This window comes from Phodopus roborovskii, unplaced genomic scaffold (genome assembly GCF_943737965.1).
Source record: "Phodopus roborovskii unplaced genomic scaffold, PHOROB, whole genome shotgun sequence".
NCBI lineage: Eukaryota > Metazoa > Chordata > Mammalia > Rodentia > Cricetidae > Phodopus > Phodopus roborovskii.
In genome coordinates, this window is record NW_026126433.1 from 7,432,870 (window position 1) to 7,449,071 (window position 16,202).

Below are 16,202 nucleotides of genomic sequence, written 5' to 3' on the forward strand. Positions count from 1 at the left end.
CCCTGCCCACTCAACTTTTATTCTCTTCCTTTAACCCCACCCCAAAATATGAAAAACAACAATAGTCAAAACAGACAAGTATTTTCAGTTTTTGGTATGAGGACCAAGGTAGGACATTCTGCTCTGTCTAGCTGTCCCTCAAAGTGAGAGTTCCCTTTTAAGGATACTGCCCACAAGCCATCAGGTGTCCAGCCTATACAAGTACTACCTAGCCTTGATGAGCTATACCTGTGAGACTCTGCTTTCAATTTTAGGTCAGGTTCAGGGGTACTAGGGATCAGGTTCTCAACACATAGTTTATGGTGAGGAACATAATTTAAGATGTTGAATTCAGGATATTAGTTGCATCTGAGGCAAATTATCGAGTAGTTTTTCTCAATTTTTTTTAACCCGCCAAGGAGCCATTTTGAAGTTTTTTATTTCAACTGCTTCTCCTAGAAATGTTAATATCATAAATATGTGTGGTGTATGTTTATATTCTCGGGGCCTTTAAATGGCCATATATGAATGTAATAACACTTAGAAACTTAAAATGAAATCTTTTGTCATTAATGATAGTAAAAAGTGCAAGGTCTAAGAGAAAGTAAGACAATTTTGTTATGGTATAAACTTCACCCCAGCCCTGGGCATCCATGTACCCAAAGAGTCTGGGATGTTGTGGTAGAAGCTTCACCCAACACCCCCCCATCTCCCTCCAAACCCTGCTGCATCTTATAAAGCCCACCAAATGATGACCCCTCCCCAGAGATGCTCAAGACCACTCCCAGAGGGCATTTAAATTACCCCCCAGAAAATAGACATGTGGTTTTCTCATCCCTTCTCTGGGGGTGCTAGAAGGCCATCCAGAAGCATTGTATCTATTAAACATGGGCTTTTTAAAAATTTGGCTTTTATTTGCTCTGATTTGGACTACTGCATCAGCAGAGAAGCTTATCAGGGTATAGAAATTTTTCATATGTTCACAGAAGAAACCTTTTGTTGATATATAGCTTTGTTTCTGTCTGCTTAAAGTAGAAAATTTGCAGTATTATACTGAAATTATTTTCCTTGTTTAGAGGTAAATTATGTAAACAATGATAATATATGTTCAAAACAGAAAAAATAAAAAAGAGAAAAATCTAGAACAAAAGATATTAAAGTTTTCACCAAAAAGGAATAATACATGTGGTGAGAGAAATGTGAACAATATTATAACATTACATAAGACACATCAAATAATAAAAAAATACTCACATCATTTTTAAAATTAAAAATGAACTTATGATGCTTTTACATCATAAATGTTTTGTCCATGAATTCCTCCCCTATGTCCTATAGTGAAATGATTACTAGGAAATCACCCATCTAGATCACTTCTTCATCACCACTCACAGTTATCAGACACATCACATGACTGCACATACCTAACAGAGACTCTTACTCTTTCAATTTTTTATCAGAAATATTAACATTTGTGTTGAATGTTAGTTACAGATTAAAAGTTTAAAATTGAGAGCATGCAGTCTGGATTTCCTTGTAGTTCCCACTTGGATTCTGGTTTCTTGAAACTGGAAGTCAATTCATTTCATATTTGGGTGCATAGGAAAGAGGCATTGGTTGAGAGTGCATACAACTCTGGGTCAAATTGGAGTTCTAAGAAGAATACATTCAAAAGGCGACATTAGCCAGGCATGACTGCCACACATCTGTTTTTCCAACAATTGAGTGGCTGGAACAGGACTTTGAGAACACAAAGACAGCCTGAGTGACATGGTGAGACTTTGTCTCAAGAAGAAAAGAGACAAGGATGCAAAGGAGGAAGACTATTCCCACAACGGGAGCCGCTGCTACCCAGATGAAAAGTGCCCACCAGAGTGTATGCAAAAGCCCATTTCTTAAATTAGGACAATCTTCCCATCCCCCTACCTCTGCTCTACACACATACATACATACATACACACACACACACACACACACACACACACACACACATTTCTCATGGAACTGAAGAGATGAAAATATTAAGAAACATCTGGGGGAAATGTAGCTCAGGTAACAGGTCCAATAAAAACATGAAATTTAATCATACAACTATAGAAAACTCCCCTCTCTCTAAAATTTTACTGCCATGACTCAGTATCCTAACAGTAGACTTCAGTTTAGGGACCTTGAGGAGCAGACTGCCCTGGGTACCTTGAGATAAAGAAGGACAACACTGGAGTTGTCAATATCTGTCACCACAGCTTTAGCAAACATTAACCATTGTCAGATTAATGAACATCTTTCACAAAGGTCTATTTAACTTATTCAGATCACACAATATATTATGAATAAAGTTTTCACAAAAGAAATTACATTCATCCTAAAAAGTCAGGAAATGTTTAAAATAATCAGGGTATACATTTAGGCACAGATTCTTTATTAGACAGAAAACTACACAATTACCTATAATATACTTAGAGACTGAATATAATCCACAGTCAGGGCCTTGTGTATTATCTAGAAGAAAAAAAAATTAAAGGAAATTCTAGCAATCAAAAATATGGCAAGACATGAAAGAATGCTGTCGTGGACTTGTTGAAAAGGAAAACAAACAAATAACAAAAGCAAGCTATATGCCTCTGAAGACAAGTTTTAGAAGCTTTATTTTGTTTGTTTGTTTGTTTTCAGACAGGATTTCTCTGTGTAGCTTTGGAGCCTGTCCTGGAACTCACTCTATAGACAAGGCTGGCCTCAAACTCACAGAGGTCTACCTGGCTCTGCCTCTCAAATGCTTCTCAGTGTGTTAACAATTTCTTGAACTTCTGTGCATTGGAGGGCTGAATGATGAGGAAGAATCAGAAAGGAATATCCAAAAACTGTAGGAAATTTTCAAGCTGTGAAATAGGTATGGTGTTCAAATACCAGAAGAAAACAGGTAAACAGAAATGGAAGAAATATATGACATGAAATGACTGAGAATTTAAAAAACAAACAAAACAAACAAAAAACAAAAAAAGGAAAAAGAAAAAACCCTAATAATTACAGATTAATTTAAAACAACAGACTCATTTAATCAAGTAAAAAAAAAATCCCTAATGGTTGACCAGAAATTCAGTACCAACAAGTCCAAGCTCAAGTCCAGAATCAAACCTCTCATCAAACAGATGAAAATAACAGCGGCCTGCTTACCACCTCCACTGAAGAAGATGGAATACCAGGAGGAACTCTTCAGTGTCCCTAGGTGACTTGCTTATAGAAGACTCAGGTAAAAAGGATTGCTACACTTCTCATCAGAAGCCATGTTCACTATGGTAAGGAGCCATGAAAATTTTACTGTTGAAAGGATGAAAAGACTGGCTTCAAATTCTGTAGCTACCAAAATGATCCTTCAAAAGTAAGGCAGAGAGACTTCCTCAGACAGAGTAGTTTATCAGCAAGAAAACTACCACACAAAAATGAAGGAAAGATGTTCTTCAAGGAAAAGCATGTGTTAAAAGCACATGGAGGAAAAAAGAATGCTGAGGACAGGAGGTATGAAGGGAGAATAAAATTATTTTATTTCTTCACCATCTTAATAGTCACAGTAATAATTTTCAGGTGTGGGTGGTCACAGGAAGCTACAAGAAATGGGACAAAGGATCTGAGGCTAAAGCAGGATACTGAAGTTTAATGTGAATTAGCTAAATTTATACTGCAAAATTTTAGATAATCACTAATTTTTTTTAATAGAAGAGATAGTTATAAAAGGTTCTTTGTCCTAGCTGGGTCCCACCACCCTTGAGCTCCCAAATAAACACACAGCTGCTATGATAATTATGAAACTGTTGGCCAATGACTAGGGATTCTTATTGGTTAGCTCTGTCTTAATTATGAACCCATTTCTATTATCTATGTATTTCCAAGTGGTCTTATCTTACTAGAGAAGGGTCCAAACCCCTTACTCCTTCTTCGGTTACATGGCAATGCCTTCACTTCCCTGAATTCTCCTTGTTTCCTAGCCCCACCTATCTTTCTGCCTGGCCAATCAGTGTTTTATTTATCAACCAATAAGAGAAAAATATACAGAATAACATCTTCAATCGATGATAAAAGGAAACAATAAACAATTTTCCATCAGAGAAAGTAGAAGAAAAAAAGAAAAGGAAAAACCAGTCCCAACATAGGAAGCACTTCCAATGTGATAAATATAACTACAACTAGGCCATCAGTTACTTACGAGTAGTCTGGATGTACAAGTTAAGAGGCTGATAGTGCTGGGAGTGGCTCAGTAGGCAAAGCAATTGCATCCCATGTCTGAGGACTTCAGCTCAGATCTCCATCATCTACATAAAAGCCAGGTGTAAAGGTATACCTATGTAACCCCAAAAAGGGTTGGGGAGACCTAAGAAGGGGCTCCCTGGTAAGGTAGTCAATCTAAAATAGCAAGCTCCAAGTTCAGTGAGAGATACCACCTCAGACACTGTGGTGAAGAAATGATTGCAGACATACTAACTTCTAGCTTCCAAGCTTCCACATGTGCCTGTACACACATGTACAGCACATATACACAAACAAGACAGACCCTGTGATGCAGATCCTTCAACAAGACTCCATTGTATTCTGCCTCTCATCTGAGATTGGTAATGGGTGGCCAGTGACTACAGAGGACCTTAGATGTCAGTCTTGTTAGCACAATACTGTAAAGTCAGTGTAGTAGTTTGAATCAGAATGGCCCCATAGGCTCATATATTCTAATGCTTAACATCAGGAAGTGGCACTATTTGAAAAAATTAGATGGATTAAAAGGTATACTGTGAGAGTAAGAGCATTGCTAGGGGTAGGCTTTGTGCCCAGGCCCAGAGTCTTTCCTTCTGTCTGTAGATGAGGAGGTAGTTCTCAGTACTGTTCCAGTGTCTGCCTGTTTGCCACCATGCTTCGTGCCATAATGATAATGGACTAAATCTTTGAAACTGTATGTGAGTCCCAATTAAATATTTTCTCTTATTCTAGTTCTTCTCTTCACAGCAACAGAACAGTTACAGAGATACTCAGCTACTCTGGAGCCGTGTCAAGGCCAGGGTAAGCTACAGAATTCATGGCTAGCTTGGGCAACTGAGTGACACCAGTATGAAATAAGATTTAGAAGGGTAGCCAGGACAGTGTCACACTTCTTATCAGCATTCATAGGACAATAGTTTTGATCTGCAGTGCATAAAGAAATAAAGAGATTTTTGAATTAAATAACTAGTGATTTGGAGGGGAAGTTGCATTTCAGACTTCAGTTCTTTTGCACTGATGTGAACACAGATAAATGACACACATAATATTGAGTACCTTCTTCAGTTGACAATAACGGGTAAGCCTAAAAGAGCCTTGTATTAACCTTTATTCTACCTACAAAATTTTTTGTTCTTGCCCTTGGTATGCCTCTCCATCTTGTCAAAATACTGAAGTACATTCACTCACAAAGCACAGAAACTGGTCAATCACAAAGAATTTTTCTATACAGATTTCAAAGAAATATGATCTGTCCAATCAAGTGCTTTGCTTTAAAGAATTCATGGGGAGTCAACAGAGATAAAATCTACAGAGTAGATTGTGGACCCCTCTACCAACCAGATTTACTAACTTACTAACATTTTATGGGGGCATTTACACTTTCATCATTCTGCCTAATAAGTTACACCTCTAGGTGTAGAGGCAGACTTGGCTCAGGGAGGAAGTGCCTGCTGTGCATGGTTCTTGTGCATGTGGGCTGGCCTGGGTACCTTGGCAGGGAGATTGCAGCTTGGTTAGGCTGACCACAGTTTCTCCTACAAGGAATTGTCAAGTTAAAGTAGCATATAAGAAGGATTAATAAAAAACAAGAGAGCAATTGAACTGGGTATAGGTGCACCCTCCTGAAAAATTATCTAATGGAGCTAAGAATAGACACTTTGCAACCTTGTAATTTTACTCTTCAACATGGAGCTAAAATGTTATTGATCATACACACCCAGAAGCAGGCACAAAATTGTTCACAGCAGCATTTTACCACTGTCAAACTGAAAATAATCCATCATTATTAATAGTAGAATGCTTAAATACTTTGTGACATACCTATAAATGGGTTCATGGAATAAGCTAAAAATTGTGTGTGTGTGCATGTGTGTGTGTGTGTGTGTGTGTGTGTGTGTGTGTGTATGCACATATAGCCATTAATTTAAACAATTTGGAAATAAGGAAAGTGAAAAATATAATATTTAACAATGCAGGCATACAAGGTATCAATGAATGTAGTGAACGTAGCCCTAATTGGGACATCTATATTGACATCAAGGTTCTGGAAACATCAAGAAAAAGGAAATGAGAAAAGTATAAGAAAAGAGTGCTGTGAAATGTTACCTTCTCTATACAGCATGGCTAGCACAATCACAAACTCAATCATAAAGAATGTACCACTGTTAATGTGCTTAAGATCAAGCCAGCCAAAATCCCCATCATCCCACTCCACTGAGAAGCTATCAACATCAGATAGTTACTGAAAATTTTCTACACCCTGATAAGCCTCTCTGCTGATGCAGCAATCCAAATCATAGTAAATTAGAAAAAGCTCACATTTAATGGATACAACACTCCCAGATGGCCTTTCAGTCCCCCAGAGAGGAGGCAGAAAAGGGAGAACAGAAAAACCACAAGTCTATTTTCAGGTTTAAATACCCTGTAGGAGTGGTCATCATTTGGTGGACTTTCTGAGATTCAGCAGGGCTTGGACAGAGATAGGAGAGGGGTCCTTGGGTGGAACTTACACCAAACATTCCAGACTCTTTGGGTGTATGGATGTCAGGGGCTGGGGTGAAGCTTCCACCATAGCAGTTACTGGGGGAGTGAGAATTTTCTTTGGTTGATGTTTCTGCTCTTGTAGGATTCCCTTATGTTAATGGATGGCTCCAGGACTTGGTGGGTTATTTAAAAAAATAAAATAAAGAAATGAAGTTGGGAGGGGGTATATTGTAGGACTTAAGGGGGAAGTTGAAGGGGAGAAATGGAAATACATATGATTAAATTTCACTCAAGATGTACCCAAGATTTTCAAAATTGAAGACCACTTTTAAAAGCAAAAGAAAAGCAATGGAACAATTATCCATCAAATATGTAATTCAAAATGTAGCACCTTCCAAGGTGAGCTGTCATGTGCATGTTGGGAATTGAGCCTGTCCTCTGGAAGAGCAAGGAGTGCTCTTAACCACTGATACATCTCTTCAGTATCTCCGAACTTCCCTTGTAACAAAGAATTACTTTCCAAAAAGAAAACTGATTGAATTGGTGAACTGGGAGATGAGGGAATACAATTACGTTTTGTTGCTGATGTTTGTTATAGTCAGTTTTAAACAAAAAGCTGCCCCCTTCAGGGTCATGTGATGTGTTGCTTTTGATCTTTTGCTTAGAGCAACATCAAAATTGGTAGAAATGTATCACAGAATAAAATAAGTACACCAATGTTGTATAAGCATTTTATGCCAAGAATAAGACAGCAAAATCTCTTCCTTTTGCATGACAATCTGCTTTGATTAGCATTCTAATTGAGTTCAGCACTACCCAGGAGCCCTGGAAAAGACACTCTTTTATTTCTAAAATGTAGACTTCCCAACAAACAGACTAGATCTAAATCCTAACAAAAGGCAAAATAAGGAAATAAAAACGGTCCAATTAAGCCTGGACATCCAGATACGTATGCCCATGCTGTGATACAGATTTAGCCTTCATTTTGCTATCCAGTCTGAGTGATAATGGGATGAGTTTATTCTGGATGGGATCAGAATGTAGTGGATTAGGGGGTTAAGGAATGATTTCTCAGAATCAAGAAATGAATAGGTTTCTCCTGGGCCAAGGAAAGAGGAGATGGAACACAGAGATTTTCCTTAACATGGCCTTTTTGATTTATAAAAATAATAGCTATTGATTTATGACTTACTGGGAAATATTTGAAAACTTTATAAATAGCACCAGTCTGGCACTGTAAACCTTGGCTTCTGACTTCAGTGAGGTCACTAGCTAGGCATGTGAGCTCAGGCGTGTTGTTTTCTCCTGTGGACCTCTCTATCTGTGAAGAGAACAAAGATGGCTTCTGCGTCCCTGTCTACTCTAGAGTCTAAAATTCTATCACAGTGCCAGGAGACAGCTCAGCTGGCAAAGCACTGGCCACCTAAGCATGAGGACCAGTGTTCCATCCACAAAATCCACTTTTAAAAAGCTGACAGTGTGGCATGTTCCTCACATGCAACATGAGGAGTCAAAGATAGGAGGATCTCTATGACACTGCTGGCCAGCTAGCCCATCCCTAGTCAATGAGCCCTGGGTCAGTGAGGAAGTATATCTCAACAATAGGACTTGGGGGAAAAAGAAGGGAGGATGGAAGGAAGGCAGACAGGAAGGAGAGGAAAGAGAGAAAGGGAAAGAGGGGAGAAGGGAAGGAGAGAGAGGGGAAGGGGAGGAAACAGAGAGAAAGGAACCCAGAGGGAGAAGACAGGAAGGATTGAGGAAGGGAGAAAAGAAAAGCTGACAGAGGTAGATGGAGTCTGAAGAGGAGGACTCTTGAAGTCAGTTCTGTTTTGACCTGCACACATACATTCATACACAGATAATAAATAAATGATAATGAAAGTAATTCTGTGGTGGAGACAGTTTAATCAAATAGGAAAACTCCAAACATTAGGAGTTTATTGCATTTGTGACATTAATTACTTAACTTCTCTGGGACTTTTAATTATAAAATGAAGTTGATAATAGTTTGTATCAGTTGATTTTGGAGAGGTTTGGAAAAGAATTGAAAATTTCAATAGTTCAGCCTTGTGTCTAGAACGTAATCAGTTTTTGAAAATAGTAAGTGTTCATCAGGGTTAGAACCATCAGCAAGAAGCTCTCTGGAAGGGGGATTCAGAATTTCCCTTTTTCTGACCCTGGCAAATTGGTGTCTCAGTCACCACTCAGTACTGCACCATTTCTTCCATTTTGGCCATCTCTCTAACGTCTGCTTTAAATACAGCCTCAAAATGACATTGTAGTCATGATGATGCTAGCCATTTACCTGTTACCAGGCACAGTGCAAGGTCACTACATATAATTTCCAGAGCAACAATGTGAGGCAGGTGTTTCTGCTTGAGGGTTAGGCCATATCATATTTTATTAAATGCCCCCCGTGACACCTAGCACGGTGCCTTGGATACACCAGGCCCTCATCACACATATTTTGATTGACCGAGACTCAACAGTGGGTTCCACTCCCTTTCTTTGTAATGTATGTAGTACTTTGATTTATAAGAAATTTCTGTCCCTGGATGTGGTCAGCTATTGAATTTATGTGTGACAAGGAAACCATAGAGTTTGGCAACTCTACAGTGATAGATGATGTGTGATTCATTTGGGGGATGATAAACATTTTCTACTTAGATTGTGAATACCTGGGCCTATAGTTAGTTAATCAAGCCTATGCATGGCTGAACATAGGGGTTCAAAGGACTTTACTCTAAATTACTCCATTGTGTGTTTTCAGATACGGTCCTGTCCCATATTGATGATGTTTTCTGTACCCACTGCTCAAAAATAGGAGACAAACAAATTCTAGAGCTTATTCCTCTTAAAAGAAAATTTGTGAAGTATGAAGCCAGGTCTAAACTAGAAGAACCAGGACACTGTGACCCTTTGAGCGTCTAGGATACACCCACAATAAGTCACCTCTCTCTGTAACATGAGGGAGAGGGACGTTTGAGGTTTTGCACACAGTGAGTGATTCTAGAAAGTGTGCATTTCTGTAAAAAAAAAAAAAAAATGTTGAAGCAGGAATTAAAGTTGGTTCTGGAAGAACTAACAGACAAGTTGCAGGGCAAGAACCAGCAGATGTCACAGGGGCCATCGACCAGCTGCTCCCAGCCATCTCCTACATGGTCCCACTCAATTGTTTCCTACTCAAATACAGACTCTTTGCCTCCTGACCTTGGCTTTAAGTTCCCAGTGGATGTTTTTCTTCACTCCCCTGCGAAATCACATGAGTCTATGCAGAGGTGGGGGCAGGGGAGAAGTATGGCAGGTTCTGAACAATTCCAACTTCACTAGTGGGAGAAATGGTCCCGTAAATCCTTTCAAAGGGCGCCCACCATGTCTGAGAGTCGGAAGGGGCAGTCAGTGACATGAATACGATTATTGTAATGGAGCAAAATGTGTGACCCGACAGGATTCCGTTAAACCCAGCAAAAGGGAATGCCACAGTTAACCCGCGTCCTGGGGGAGCACTAAACCTCAAGCAGACTTACTAATTAGGGCTTCTGAGGGGCACGGAAAAGGAGGGGGTTTTCTCCATTACAGAGACAACTCCATTCTAACCAATTGCTTTGCACGGGGGGCAAGTCCTGCTTCTTTCTTTCTTCTTATTTAGCCAAACAGTTTTGAGTTACACGTTCACAAGGCCCCTGTTGTGCAAGCCCTTTCCATCCTAAAACAGAGCCGGTGGAAGGAGTTTAAATGCATCAATAGGTGGCGCTCGTTCTTTTAATTTAGTTTTCACTGTTGGTCCCATATGTAATGAAAGACCCAGGTTTTTGAAAGAAAGAGTAGGATTTTTAAAATGAAAACACATATACAATGTTCTTTTCTAATTGAAAGGGTATATTGTGAAATCATTAATGTCACAGGACATTTGTGTTTCAGGGAACTGGGCAAATATATATATATATATATATATATATATATATATATATATATATGTCCCCAAATTGACTTTAGCAATTTGAAAGTGATAGTGCACATCTGTGTTCAATAACTTCTTGTTGGTAACCGGTGTTTAATATTTCATGTCAAATCAGGAAGAGTGATAGAAAGCTCTGGAACACAGCAGCGGCTGGCATTCCCGCAGCACAGCCTGCCCTTTGTCATACTCACCATAAAGAAACATGCTGTAGCAAGGATGGAAACTGCACCAGAGTGACTCCTTTCTTGGACCTTACATAAACTTCCAGAATACACTGTCTCTATTTTCTTTTAGAAATATGTCTATAAGCAAAACGGCTAAAGGACTTCCCAAGCTCATTATTTATTTAAGTGGGAAAGAGGGGGAGTGTGTGTTGCGGGGGGGGGGGGGACTCTTGGAAGAAATTACAGCAGAATAAATCATCTTCTAGAACAAATCTTACCTTTGTTTTCATCAGTCCTCTTTCTTGCCTAGTTGGTATGCTGTGATGTGAAGGAGCTCGGTTGCCAATGGAAACATGCCTTCGGATGGCTCACAATGAACTCTGGATGGTATTTTAATGTTAGTAGTTGAGCAGGGTGAGATAGGGAGTAGAAAGTGTGATGGACAACTTTTGAGTAACTTTAGGCTTCTTTCTCTGCATCATCTTCTGTGTGCAATCTGAACTCTAAATACAGCATTGACTTTACCACAACAAATGTGATAAAACACCTTTACAAATACAGTGGTTCTCCTTCAGCTGTCTACAAGACCAGCCCGGAAAATCCCCACATTGATCTGCTGCTCAGGGTTGGTGGGGATGAACTCAACATCTTCTATCCCACTCTTAATAATGTGGGGCCAGACCATTGGGTTTGCTTTGACTTGTAAATGATGTAAGAGAAAGAGGATGTTTGAGATCTAGATACACAGACACAGCTACACTTGAAGGACTGTGCAGTTGGCACCTTTCACATAGGCCAAGTGATAAATGTGGTCCCTTAGAAGGGCCAGTCCTTATGTGGGCAGGAGCTCTTCTATATTCTAAAGAGAGATTTCTAGGTCTTGAAGGAACTTGGAGGGTGAGTAATTTGCCTATGGCATCAATTTACCTAACTTATGCTCAAAAATGGGAAAGCTAAGATTAAGCAAGCATTTTATTTTGTCATGGCCTCAAATCTTAGTAATTCAGGAGAAAACAAAGGAGATGAAACTGCAATATGTTCTGTGACTTATATATTTTAATTTTATATCCCTCCAAATGTGTATCTACAGGCAAACATTAAGTAACCAGATAAAGTCAGGGACACATAAAAAGTGTCTTCCCTTGGTTTCCAAATAACATTGACATTAGCCAATAGTGTAGTTCCTCATATTTTGCAAATATATGAATTTGTTATTACAAAATTCCTGTGTTACTTGAGCTGTCAAGGAAGGTCTTTCTTATTTGAGACAGAGAATAAAGTACTATGTGGTTATGTTTGCCCCAAAAGCCAAACACAATAGCAAAGAACCATAGATTCAGTGGCCTTGGGAACACACTCTAATAATGTGTCTCTTCTCCAATGGAAGGAAACTATGGTGCTGTGTCAGACTTAGACATTCAATGTGTACCAGGCAGGCAAGCAAACCAATATTTCTGGCAGATGTTAAAACAATAGAAAAATGCAGATAATAAACATGGGACAGTATAGCCTTCTCTTTCTACAGCTGCCAGGGTGATAAGCTGTGCGGCTTAGCCTGTTTCCTATATAAGTTTGAAGTACAATACCAGCTAGGAAGGAGGTGGTATTCTTCCCAGATTTACAGAGAAGGGAATATTGGTACAAAGAGTCACATTCACCTATCACTGCACATTAAACCTTCTGTCAGAACTCCCATTGGAGTTATTTGGAAATTTTGTCTTGGAATCCTTACACTGTTCCATTTTATAGCTATTTAAAAGGTTAAAAAAAATAATAGCTTCATACCTCCAAAAGGCAAGAAAGCAAAGAAACCAGGAATTCAACATGCTATCCAAATTCCCTAACCTCCAGTAGAGCTACCTTGTCATTGGCCAATGGAAGCACTGCTTGTTTGGTCATTAGACAGTATTGTCAACTCTATCTGCTGAACATGTTTCTTTTCCAGGAAGATTTGTGGTGAAAATAAGGAATGCACTTTCTCTCTAGCAGTGGTTTGGGGATGTCAACAGTACACACAGACAAGGTAACAAGGACCAGTGTGTGAAAGAGAATATTACCTGGCAACTAGTTTTAAGTGAATGGACTCTCCCTCAGTTTTTAAGATTGTTCTGGGAGGTTTTAATAGTCAACTTAGTATAACCTAAAATCACTTTAGAAGAGAGTGTCAACTGAGATATTAACTAAATAAATTGACTTATGGACATATCTGTAAGGGGTTGTCTTGATTGTTGTTGATGTAGGAGACCCCAGCCTACTGTGGCTGGCATCACCTCTAGGGAGGCAGTACTTTTTTAAAATAAATTTTTATTTTATTTAAATTAAAAACAATCTTATTTTCCATACCAATCCCTATTCGAGTTTCCTCCTGTCCTCCCATTTTTCTCACCAAACCCCCATCTCACCCCTCCATCCATTCCTCCCCCATGTATATAGGCTGAGAGATTATCCCTTCATAGGGAATGGGTTCCCAAAGCCAATTTGTGCACTATGGATAAATACTGCTTCCACTACCAGAGGCCTCATAGACTGTCCAAGCCTCACAACTGACATCCATGTTCAGAAGGCTTGGTTTGGTCTTATGCTGATTCCCCAGCTGTCAGTCTGGGGTCAGTGAGCTCGCACTTGCTCAGGGAACACAAGAGATCAGGAAGGTAGAATTGGGGAGTCAGGGAAAGAACAGAGAAAGACAGCAAGGAAAGATATACCTTAATAGAGAGAGCCATTATGGGTTTAACAAGAAATCTGACACTAGGGAAATCTCCAGGGATCCACAAGGATGACCCCCAACTATGGATATAAGCAATAATGGAGAGGCTTCTTTAAATGCCGTTCCCATATAATGGAGATTGATGACTGTCTTAAATGCCATCATAGAGCTTTCATCTAGTAGCTGATGGAAGCAGAAGTAGAGATTCACAGCTAAGCCCTAAGCCAAACTCCTGAAATCCAGTTGTAGAGAGGGAGGAGTGATGAGCAACTTGCAAGCCACATCCTCCAGGGTTCCCACTGTACTTGGAGGTAAAGTGACTTCTTGTGAAGTGGGTCTGTCTTGAGCCCTGACCTTGACTTCCCTTAGTGATGGACTGTGACCTGTGATTTTAAGTCAATAAACAATTTCCAATCCCAAGTTGCTTTTGGTCATGGTGTTTGTCATAAACTTAGAAAGGTTATGCTAGAAAAGGAGCATGCTGCTTTTCATGATCAAGCACACATCTGCCATTCTCACTGAGAGCTATTTAGATGGATAGATTAATAGAGATAGATAGGGACAATAGAAGAATAAATGTTAGATATAGAGATAGATAATATAGATGACCGGTGAATAAAATAGAAATGATAAATGATATAGATTAATGTTTTATATACAGATAAGTGGCAAATGACAGATCTGCATAGATGATAAATACCATGCCATAGGTGATATGGTATGTTATAGACAGACAGATAATAGATAGATAGATAGATAGATAGATAGATAGATAGATAGATAGGATGGATGATGGTGGATAGATGATAGATATAGATGACAAACTGAAAAATCTACCAGCCAATGACATAGCTGTGATTTTCTTAATGGTCATGGTTGTAAGAAGAGAGTGCCAATCTCTGGAAGGCCTCTGTGCCTTGTCTCTGTAACCCTTTCTTCTCCTTTCTATGTGTCTTCCCTATAAAGGCATACAGTGGGATTTATATGGTATGCAGCTTTCCCTTAGTCAGGTGGTTTTAAGTGGTGTCCCTGTTTTTTCATGGCTTGATACTCCATTTCCTTTTAGTGAAACAGAAACCATTGACTGGACATTGCATACTCTAGAGCTTATACACTCATCTGCCCAATGAATGATCCTTGACTCTGCTCAAAACATACACAATGATAAATTAAGGTGCTGTGAACATTTGTGGCAAGTCTTCTGTTTTGTTTTGGTTTGGTTTGGTTTTGGTTTCTCTGTGTAACAGTCCCGGCTGTCCTGAAACTTACTTTTAGACCAGGTTGGCCTTGAACTCACAGAGATCTACCTGCCTCTGCCTCCCAATGCCTTGTATTAATGCTGTGTGCCACCACTGCCTGGCTTGTGGCAAGTGTTTTGTGGAGATGTAAAATTTCAGCAATTTGGATAGTTATCAAGGACTGTAGCTGCTGGGTAAGTGTTTAGTTTTATAAAGAGCCATCACAACCCTTTCCTCAGTTTTAGGCCATTTTGAAGTGAATTCCTACTAGCAATGAGGGGCATAATTATGTCCTCCATAATTGGTATGCTGACCTCAGAACTAAAACCATTCAGGTGTGTCCTCTCCCTGATGATGCATGACAGATATCTTTTCAGAAGCTGATTTCACTGTCCACACTTTCTTCTTGGTGAGATGTAGAAGAACTTAGGGGTACTTTTTAATAGGATTCTTGGTAAGTCTTACAAATAACTTCTTTTGGGCTATGGCTTTTGTTTTAATTGTATTGATATTGACTTTCCCCAAAGCAAATAATAACAAGTGCTTCACTGAAGACCAGTTCATCAAATCATTTTTTTTTAAGTGCACCATGGAAATTTGTCTGTAGAAATACTGCCTAGCTGTAGTCCATGTGGATGTTTCCCTGCTTTTGTCTAGCTGTTTTACAATTTTGTATTTTTCATTTAGTTCTGACATACTTTTCAAGTTAATTTTTGTGGTGGATGGAAGCTCTGGGTCTACATTTATTTGTTGTGTGGTTCCAGAGTCCATTATTGAATAGATGACCTCATCTCCACAGTGTATTCTTTGTTTCTCTTTGGAAATGAGAAAATTTAAGCTCATTGACTCTGCCAATGGAGGCTGAGTCTATTTCTGGCTTCTCTATTTTGTTTCTATATGTATTTGATCACTGGGTCTTCAATCCTTTGATTTTGTTGAGTAGTATGAATCTTTCAGGTTTGTTCAAAGTTGTATGCCTGTATTCCACCTTTTGCACTTTGATTGTTTCCTTGTGTAGGCGTTATATGTCAGTGTGTGTGCAGGTGTGCACACAGCTGTGAATGAATTCCTGAGGCCGATGTTGAATATTCACCTCTATCATTCTCTGCGTTTGTATTTTTGAGACGTAGTCTCTCTCTGAACCCAAAGCTCATCAGTTTTTCTAGGTTGGCTGCAGATTGAGATTCAGGTCATTCAGCAACCTGGTTCTGCTCCCTCCACCAGCCAGAAAGCACTGGGGATAGAGAGGTGTGCCATTGCACCAGCTTTTAAATGTGGATTCTTGAGACTTTAAAGTCACGTTTTCATGTTTCTGTGTCAGACACTTTACCAATAGCCATCTACAAGACTACATTTTTATGTTTACATACTTTTTGGTTTGTTTGTCAATGTCTGAAAAATGACCTTAAATCAGTTAGGTTTGCTTGCAT